Here is an 11,109-nt window from a genome sequence, read left to right as displayed (position 1 = left end):
CTATTATCTTTGGTGGCATGGTCAAACAGATACTTAGACTGGATTTGGCATTCTTATCCCCCCATGGAGTTCTTTCCAGGGACCTGGGAAAAGCAGATGTTGTTGTTTAATGGTGTTAAAGGTATCCCCACAGAATGTAAGCTTTTTCTGAGTAAAACTGCCTTTTGCAATTGACTTATGGTGATTTTTGTCAGTGCCAATGGTGTGTAAGTGGTGTTCCAGCTGTTTATGGGATTGTACCCAAAGGACTGCACCTATCACCTTCGGTACTATTGTTCTTATTATTAAAACTCCAAATAAAAGTAACTGAGGGACTGTATGTATCAGACTGCATCTGAGTGAAATTTGATACATCGCTTTGATTTTACTTGCCACTTTATCTCCCATACAATTATGGGACAAAGCATCGCCTATCTTTACATACTTTGTGATGAGGCTGTGGGTGAGTTAACTTTGTCATGGGGACATGGCAGAAAAAAGATGCTGCTAGGTCATCTTGGCAGTATGGTTAGATGGTGGGGTTGGGGAAAGGAAAGATCTTAGACCTAAACCAAAGAAAATGTTGAGTGGATTATTGCCTTCTCATCCCAGCACAAAAAGTTACTCTGTGTTTTTAGAAACATTTTGTTTTAAGTCAAAATGCAAGCCCTTCAATGTTAACAGCTATGCTTGTAAAGCAAAGTTACTGTTTTATAAATGTACATTCCTGTGTGACATTAACATCAGTGAGAACAATTAAAGCCTGTTGGCACAGAGGCACAGAAAAGTGCTTTGGTCTAAACTGAAGCAGATTAGCATCCATTTCATCGGGTTCAAGCCAATGGATCTGTAAATACATTAAATATGTTTAAGATCCTTGAGCCATTCATTAAGATCAACAATTGATCCTCCTGATGTTGATACAATTGCTTACAAATTGAAAAGGCTGGAGCCCACCTAAAATTCAATCCAAACTAATTTGAACTATTCTGATGGACACACACAGACACACACACACACACATACACACATGTATTTTCTTAAGTTTTCACGGGTATTTATATGTATGGTATTCAGCTTTGTTCGGGTAATGTTTCAGCAGACTCTCATCTGCCATCATCAGGCTTCTGCATTGTGTTCATCTAGAAACGTTGCTACAACTTTAAAAGCACAACTATAATGACGTGGGAAAATACCCGAACAAAGCTGAATACCGTATGTATGTATGTATGTATGTATGTATGTATGTATGTATGTATATGTATATGTATATGTATATGTATATGTATAATTTATATTAGCAGTGTTGGGAAAGAGCTTTTGCTTGAGACTCAAAAGAGTCACTGTAGTCATTCATAGTAGACAATATTAGGCTCAGTGGGAAAATAACCTCACACTGGTTAACTTAGTACTACAGGTAGTCTTTGACTTAAGACAATTTGTTTAGTGACTATTTGAGTTATCATGGTGCTGAAAAAAATGATTTAAAACCAGTCCTCACACCTATGACCATTGCAGCATTCCTGCATTTGTGTGTGTAATCAAAATTTGGGGTCTTGGCAACAGCCATGTATTCACAACAGTTGCAGTATCCTGGGGTCATGTGATCACCATTTGTGATCAAGCAAAGTCAATGGGCATAACTAGATTTGCTTAACCTCCAGGGCAAAAAAGTCATAACATTGCAACTGATTCACTTATTAGCCATATTGCTTAGCAACAGGAGTTCCAATCCTAATTATGATCATACACCAAGGACTGCCTGTACCACACATCTAATTGTCTTTATTTATAACATCTATATAATGAATATATAATCTTTATGTATTAATCTTAAGTGCAAGAACAAAGCACTCTTGTATCACTTCTCTATTTATTCCTGCTTCCACTTCCTCCTACTCCCTTTGTTGTTTTCCTGCCCTGATTTTTTTTGTCTGCAAGCTCTTTGTTTGCAGGAGGCAGAGACCTGTTATCTTATATTCAGTGCTGTTCCCAGCATATTTACTTGGAAATATCCATAGACTTCCTTGCTGTCAGGCAGCTGGTTGTGTTTCCCACAGCTTTTTCTCTGTGTGTCCCTTTGCCATGAATTGCAGCTTGAAATCCAGGAAGAGTAGTTGGCCCGCTGCTGGCCCAAGGCAGATTTAGAGGGCAAATTCAAACAGCCCAGCTCTCATGGCCCACCAGTTTTCCCATCTCTCTTCTTTAGTTTTCCAAACAGGTGTGGCTGTCTGAGAATCTAGAAAAGTGTATTGGGGTGGGTGGCCCTGACTTTGAGTAGGCACTAGTACCTTTCTACTTTGTGAGCGGCTTGAAATGTGATCTCAAAGATTAGCTTTTGCAGTTCTACAATGGGCCTCTCTCTTTTGTGTCATGTTCAAAGGGAATGTGCAGAACTACAATAAACATCTCCACAAAACCAGGGATTGGCTGAGTCTCTAGCCTGATTTCCTACAAAGAGCAGATGTGGTTGGGAAAAGAAATATTTGCAAATTATGCCATTTTGGACTGTAGGGCTAAAGCATGAGAAAGATCATTTTCAGTTTTCTCAAGGCTGCAAGGAACTCTGCAAATTTTACAAAATCCTTCAGAAGTTTACTTTCATTCAGAAGTCTACTTCTTTTCAATTTATGATTTTCAGGGCTCTGGACATTTTCTGACATGAATGGGATTCATGAAACCAGTATCATTGTTTGGGCAGGTTGGTCCAGATGTGCTGGTAGACATCTGGAAAATAATCTGTGAAGTTGTTTTATAACAGCAATAACACTTTCCCCCTCCCAAAATAGGCTATTAAAATGAAGAGAGGTAATTGCAGACAAAAATTTATGAGAAAAATCAACAAACCAAACTCATTTAATGTTAGTATTGAATTCCCGAGTCATTCCTGAAGACACACTGCTCCTTAATTTTATATGCAGGGCCCTCACACCTAGCCTTTGTTAATGGATATTGGGATTCTAGTAAAATAGCAGAAAGAAAGAAAGAAAGAAAGAAAGAAAGAAAGAAAGAAAGAAAGAAAGAAAGAAAGAGAGAGAGAGAGAGAGAGAGAGAGGAGAGAGAGAGAGAGAGAGAGAGAGAGAAAGAAAGAAAGAAAGAAAGAAAGAAAGAAAGAAAGAAAGAAAGAAAAAAAGAAAGAAAGAAAGAAAGAAAGAAAGAAAGAAAGAAAGAAAGAAAGGAAAGAAAGAAAGAAAAGAAAAGAAGAAAAGGAAAAGAAAAAGTTGACAAGCCTGGAGCTCGCACTTTCCCTATCCTGGTTTGTTCAGTTTTCCTGGCTCAAACTAACTACCTTCTGCCAAAGATAGGAATCCACCCCCACCCAAGGAAATTCTTCAGCTGACTCTGAAGGGATCTGAAAATTTGGTCCTGACAAATAAAGAGAAAGGCAACCTCCAGGAATCACCCAAGAAAAATGGGAATTTCCAACCCTGAAAAGAGGAGAGAGGAGGGTATACGGGTAAGACCCCGGCTGCAGCCACCCTCGAGATGTGTTTAAATCCCCACCCCCACCCCCCACCCCGTACGACTCTTAAAGTACAGCGCGAGCGCCCTTCCTGTTTGCACTCGCCTCTTAAGTGCAGGATCAAACGCAGCCCGCCCAATGGGTCAAACCGCACAGCGCGTACATTCCTCGCTGGATGAGGCTCCAGGGACAATAAAATCTTCCCGATTGCCCTTCCCCGCCTTAAACTCTTATCTCATCCCCAGAGCGGCTTGTTATCGGTACATTTTATGTATTTTAGCAATCCTTCCCCGGGGTGGGGGTTGTTGGAGGCGGAGAAGGATCTTCTCAATCCCACAACAAAGAGCCCGCAAAGCCGATCCATTTGCATCCAAGAGGAAAGCCGGGGTGTTCCGACCAGGTTTCTCTTCCCTTCTCCCTCCCCCCCTCCCTCCCCGCCTCCCTTGCCCGCCCCCGCCTTCGGAGCACAAGAGTGACGGTCAACAGGCAACGGCGAGAGCTGGAGAGCGAATCAATCAAAGGGAAGGCGCGAGTCCTCCTTGGGGGGGGGGAACAATTCCACGGTATCACGGAAGGTGGGGGAGGGGGCAGGGGGAGGTGCGGGGCAAACTCCGATCACCCATGCCTGCGCTTCGCTCGATATTGTCGCGAAACCCATGGAGCTGTGCCATTGATTGTTCAGGTGAAGGCAAGCAGAAACTGAAGCCACCCTCCAAGCCAGAGTTGGGCATTTCAAGGTCAGCTCCAGACATTCCGGCACCAGATGTATAAAAATCCAAATGGTTTATTTTAAAATCATCTACATCAGGAGTGTCCAACCTTGGCAACTTTTAAGACTTGTGGACTTCAACTCCCAGAATTCCTCAGCCAGCAAAGCTGGCTGAGGAATTCTGGGAGTTGAAGTCCACAAGTCTTAAAATTGCCAAGGTTGGACACCCTGATCTACATGAAATCATTGGCCCTTTGCAAACCATTTGAAGGCGCTAGACTTGATTTCACAGTGGGGCTGATTTCACTGTCCTTCTGAAGGGTGCTTCAACAATCTGGTTCAGACATAGGGACTTTGGATGACTCGTCAACAAATATTGTTATGGATCAGCCACTGGGAGAATTTGCTGCCTTCACCAGAGAACAAACTAAGGGAGTTGGAAGGGACCTTGGAGATCTTCTAGTCCAATCCCTTGCTCGACCCTGGCCCATACCATTCCAGACAGGTGGGTCATCCAATCTCTTCTTACAATGATGAAGCATCCACAACTTCTGAAAGCAAGCTTAATTGTTCTCACTCTCAGGAAATTTCTTCTTAGTTCCAGGTTGCTTCTCTCTTTGTTTAGTTTCCACCCATACTTTTTTGTCCTGCCTTCTGGTGCTTTGGAAAACAAGTTGACGTCCTCTTCTCTGTGACAGCCCCTCAAAGGACTGGGAAAAAAAAAGCCCATCAAAGCCAGAGGACTGCCCAGGTCTCCAATCCAAAGCACAAAGCAAATCTTGAGAACCAGTTGATGGCTACACATGGCCAAGTGTTCTTATACGTGCTAAAGTGATCACAAGCTCATACACCCTGAGATTAGGGTGTATGAGCTTGCCAAATGGAGTTGGAACCCAATTCAATACAACAGCTAAATATATGCATTTATCACAAGCACAGATGAATTTGTTATTAAATGTTGCTATCAAGGAGCTGCTGGATTCAAGAATCAAATTATCCATGTCATGTTAGGATTTGATTTGCCCTACGGACTCTGTTGTTCTAGCTTCATGCCTGAATTTCAGTTGTGTTGGAGCACACCAGGGTTTAAATGCTTTCCCAGGCAGCTTTCATTTCTCATATAAGCACTGTATTTATTTACCAGTTATTTCATTTTAAACCTTGTCTTTCTAATTACAGGGCAGTCAAGATAGTAGTCATAAATCAAAATATGAAATACTTAAAAGCTAATAAGCTAAAAATTTTCTTCATTTGTACCCATTTGCTGTATAATATCTACACATCTGTGATATCCATACCATACACCGTACAAATAGAACACAAAGAGACATCTCTACTGAAGTCTGGTTGAAATCATCTCTCATGTCTTTTGTGATTACTGACAGATCTACATTAATTGGAATAGAATAAAATAGAATAGATTGGAATAGAATAGATTGGAATAGAATAGAATACTTTATTGGCCAAATGTGATTGGACACACAAGGAATTTGTCTTGGTGTAAATACTCTCAATATACGTAAAAGATACATTCGTCAGGAGTCGAGAATCATAAGGTATGACACTTAATGATAGCCATAGGGTACAATAAGCAATCATTCATACTAGGAAACAGTCAATACCTTTGATGCCTGAGTGAGACACACACTGCAGCTGGGAAGAGGAAGATTCTATTCCATCCATTTTCTTTTCTGCATTTTAATAGCAATCAGTATATACCATCTACCAGAATCATCAAATCAACTAAAACTGAAACATTTGTAGATCAATTCCTTTTCTGTCACAATCACAATGGCCACAGCCTCATGTTTGGACAGAAAGGACATAGTTTGAGGAGATTCAGAAATAACCAGTTTCTTTTATGGCCAAACCACTGTTTGAACTCCATGAACTCTATCCCACATGAACAAATCTTTCTGAATTAGAAGGAGCTTGGTAGCATCTTTTCCGACTAAGCACTTTTATTAAATCTTATGGCCTTTTAATAAAATTGGTTAGTCTGAGGAAGTACTACCAGACTCCTTTTGATGTTTGGCTACCATAAACTACACAATTATCCTATGTGTGTGTGAGAGAGAGAGAGAAAGAAAGAGGGAGGGAGGGAGATCGAGGTAACTTTGCAGTGTGGAGAAAATACGGGCCTAAATTTATCAACTTGTAAGAGGCTACTTGGCCATCAAGTCCAATACAAGATATTCTTCAATGACTACTTAAAAACACTCTCTTCTCTAGATAATTAGGTCTATTGTTTCACTGCTGTTACTGTAAGGAAGGTTCTAAGATCCATCATAAGTAGTAATCATTAATAGAAGCACAATAAACCCTAATTTTGCAACCCTGTGTGGGTACAGGACAGTCCAGCTGAAATAAGCTTCTGGGGTGGTCTTCTATCTTTCTCCCTCCCTGTCTTATTCTCTGCTTCAATGGCAAAGAGGTCATGGCCTCCTTCTGTGCGACTCCCTTCAGATATATGTCACAAGAAGACAGCACCAACCAACATCCTTCAGAACTGTGCTACTCTTACAAGAAGTAGTTAATTTTAGACCATGTGAAAGGGAATCTAAAGATTAATCATTTAATTTATTAATAGTGCATATTTTATTGTTAGAGACAAGTACTTCTGTGGGATCCAAAGACAAAGCTGCCTTGAATTCCAGCGATGATTCAGGATAGAGAGGTGCCATTTGCCTTGGCTATCAAAATAGCTCCACCATGGAGACTTACAAATACAAAGAATCCAGTGACCATATTTTACCAGCACTAATTGAATTTTTTTTTAGTTCTTTTTTTTAAAAAGTTCATTAAAAGTAGATATAAATGATCCCGAAGAATAATCAGTTATGGTCTGAAACAATACCCTTCCTACTGTAGCTCAAATGTGGCTTCTGGCATATCCATATATATGCATATTTTATATATATATATATGCATAATTTATATATATATATATTATATGCATATTATATATATATGCAATATATATATATATATATATATATATATATATATATATATATATATATATATATATATATATATATATATGTATGTATGTATGTATGTATGTATGTATATATTCTTAAGTTTTCGTGGGTACTTACATGTATTCAGCTTTGTTCGGGTATTTTGCCATGTCATTATAGTTGTGCTTTTAAAGTTGTAGCAACGTTTCAGCAGAATCTCATCTGCCGTCATCAGGCTTCTGTATTGTGTTCATCTGACAAACACAATACACAAGCCTGATGATGGCAGATGAGATTCTGCCAAACGTTGCTACAACTTTAAAAGCACAACTATAATGACGTGGGAAAATGCCCGAACAAAGCCGAATACCATACATGTGTGTGTGTGTGTGTGTGTGTGTGTGTGTGTGTATAAAACTTTGTGGATGAGATGGAAACATTCTTTGCTTCATGTTTCAAGCCCTATATGAAACTTTTATCCGTTAGAAATCATGATAAAAATGCATAAATTAAGCTATCTTTAAAAGAGGCAGGGTGATTTTTCTTTTCTTTTTCTCTTTTTCCTTTCTTTTTTTTTTTTTTTTTTTGGAGCAACCCAGGTTTAATGCCCAGTAAATGATATTTTATTGTCTTTCTTTTACTGTGGCATTTCAATGATCCCCTTTAGGAGCCTGCAAATGGCACAGGTTAAAGGTCATTTCTCAAATCACTGGAATTAGTAAAGAATCATCAAAAAAAATTGTAAAGAGGGGGAAGGGTGGTGCAATAAAACAACCCAGCCTGCCTGAAATAAACCCATAAAGAGTCTGTTTGCTTGGATGTTTTTCAGGGTGTAATTGACCAATGTATTGGGGGAAAGGAAAACACCTATTGGGGAGGGTGGAGGGGCATCAACAGGCAAGAGGAAGGAGGCCAGCAGGCACAGGATATTTATAAAAACAAGCCCAGGTTGTATCTTAAGGTGGCATTGCAAGCTGCTCCTCTTCCTGGTTTCCCAAATGAAAAAAAGAAAGAAAAAGAAAAGAAATCCCATTTAAAAAATGGATCTTTTGAAAATTAGATTCGGGCAGGAGAAGTACAAGAGAGGCCACAAGATTGGGAATGTTTCCTTAACAATCCTACCCGCACTGCCCCCAATGTCCCCTCCCCATTAAAACAGCTGGGGAGGCAAAAGGGGTGGAGAGAAAGGGGTCAATAATGCTTCAAGCACTCAGGTTTCCATAGCTTTTGTTTTCTACCCCTTTTCTTTTAGTAAAAGGGATTGGGTGGGGGGTGGACCTGAGATCTGGGGTAACAGAGAACTCATTTTCCAGGCTTTAACTGTAAGCTTTCAAAGGGGCTGCAACAGGAAAAGTGCTAATTAAGTCAGAAGGACAAAGAACTGCCAATGAAGGTCTGCATTTCATTCTTTTCATATCATTTGTTGTCTAAATAACAATAAAACAAGAACAACCTAATATATTTTTGGATCCTGGGTAGTGTTGATCACCTGATCACTAGAGTCACTCAGGGGTGATTGTTGGTGCTGTTCAGAAAAACAAACATGCCAAACGATGCCACACCACACCAGTGAGACTAGGATTTATCTGACTTAACAGCCAAAGAAGCTAGACTATTCCTTGACTTACAGCAGTTCACTTAGTGACTGCTCAAAGTTACAACATCACTGAAAAAAAGTGACTTATGAGTTATCACCATTTTTCACACTCACAACCACTTCAGCATCCCCATGGTTGCATGCTCAAAATTCAGATGCTTGGCAACTGACTCATATTTATGACAGTTGCAGTGTCCCAGGGGGTCATGTGACCCCATTTGCGACCTTCTAAGAATCAAAGTCAATGGGGAAATCAGTTTCACTTAACAACCATGTGACTAATTTACCAACTGCAATGATTCCCTTAACAATTGTGGCAAGAAAAGTCATAAAATGGAGCAAAACTCACTTAACAAACGTTTCACAACTTCTGGGCTCAGTTGTGGTCGTAAGTCAAGAACTACCTGCACTAGATTTATTAATTGATAGGCCAAAGCTTTTGTGTCTCGGTAACAATAAAACAGGCCTGATGAGAAACCATTGTTTTACCTATTTGTCTAACATCTCTGTCTATATATCTCTTTTCCTCTACAAAGATCAACGTAAGATTTATCCACCATGGGTCCACCTTGTGGGACAAACTGAGATTGAAGTGATACAATGGTTGTGCAGCAAATTCCACAGAAGCAAAGTCAGCCTTTACTGGCCACTGTATTTAGTTGAGTTTTCCTCATTTTTTTTTTAACCGATGGTCAACGAGATGGTAAAAACAACATTCAAACATTCCTTGGTGTATCTTTCCTGTCAGAGGTGAATGACCAGTTTGGAAGAATAATGTGTGTTTTATTTTCTTGGCTTTAAAACTCATTTATTGTATAATTGATTTGCTGTGTTCTATAGCTGTCCATAAACAAATGCAACTATAACAGGGGTGCCAAACTCAAGGCCCGGGGGCTAGATTCAGGCCACGGGATGCATAAATCTGGCATGGGGGCCACCCTGGAAACAGTGAAGGACTGGCCCACATACCTCTGCCAGCGAAAACAGAGCTTGGAAATAGCAAATGACCGGCTGCGGTGCCTCTGGCAGCCAAAATGGGGCATGGCGGGGGGGCTCCTGGATGGCCTCCTGCAGCCCTCTGCTGGCCAAAATGGGATGTGGGGGGCTGCACATGAGGCATCCATCCTGTCTCTACCCCCTACCCCCTGTAGTCAACCCATGGAGGAGAACTACAATGCAGATCTGGCCCTCAAAGAAATCCAGATTGACATCCCTGGACTATAACATTGCAACATATAAAAGTATTAAAGCTAAAGCAATAAATGTACAGAATATACAGTATATATTTGCCATTAAAATCTGGTTTATATTTGTTCTTATGTTTGTTTGTTAGATTTCAATCTCACTTTTCCTCCTTGATAAAGTATATCGTCACCCTTCCTCCCAATATTATCCCTTGAATAAATAATTCTGTGAAGTGTTCAGTCTGAGAGAGAGAAAGAGGCTTGGCTCAAGTCTCCCAATATCAGGATATCCACATGGCTGAATTTAGATTAGACACTGGGTCTTTCTCAGTCTTACCTATTTCTCTATTTAGACAAATCATTGGCTGCCTCAATTGCCAAAGCAACTCAAAGCAGTGCACAATATGGTATAGAAATAGATTAAAAACCAACAAAGGGCGAGAGTGATTGGGGAGAAGAAATAACTGATTACACATTGTATAACATTTCAATCTTCGGTTTAATGTTGGCTTATTGTTACACATTTACTTTTTTCATACTGTTGTTGTTCATAGAACTGTTGTGTGAATATTTACCTTAAGGAGTAGCATATAAATACCACTATTTGATTTAATAATTTCATTACTTAGTCTAGAACCATAGAATGTTGCTGCTGTCTGTTATTCCAATTGTGCTATTCAATACTAACAAGGAACAAACTAATGGACATTCTTTAGCACTTCCTGTTAATTTGTCATTGGATTAAAGGGCTTTGTGTTTTCAGAACTTGTTTGGGGAGGAAAAAACCCAGCCATTATTCTTTATCTCCAAAAGCTAGGTATTATCTGCCGATGACAACACCTACTACTGACTAATGCATTTATTCTACCATCCCTATCCTCAATCTGACTTTGAACTAGATATGACATGGCTGATAATTCTTGCCTAGGCTTTTGACTCTTGCTTCTTCCACCCAAAGTCTGCGTGATAAAGAGATCTGGAAGATTTGAAAATTTAGGACCATTTTGTTGGCCTTATTACCTTATTATGGGATTGTGTGTGTGTGTGTGTGTGTATGTGTGTGTGTTCTTTTTTATGGTTTTTTTTTCATTAAAATGTATTGTAATTTTTGCATTAATTAAAATCTGGTATCTGTGATGGCTTCCATCCACAATTAATCATACTAAGGCCCACTGAAAACAATGAGACTTAAGTCACAACTAGCTTAAATTGTT

The sequence above is a fragment of the Pseudonaja textilis genome, chromosome 2, assembly GCF_049901715.1.
Source record: "Pseudonaja textilis isolate UNSWEBS1 chromosome 2, rPseTex1.2, whole genome shotgun sequence".
Classification (NCBI taxonomy): Eukaryota; Metazoa; Chordata; class Lepidosauria; order Squamata; family Elapidae; genus Pseudonaja; species Pseudonaja textilis.
This window is presented reverse-complemented; position numbering follows the sequence as displayed.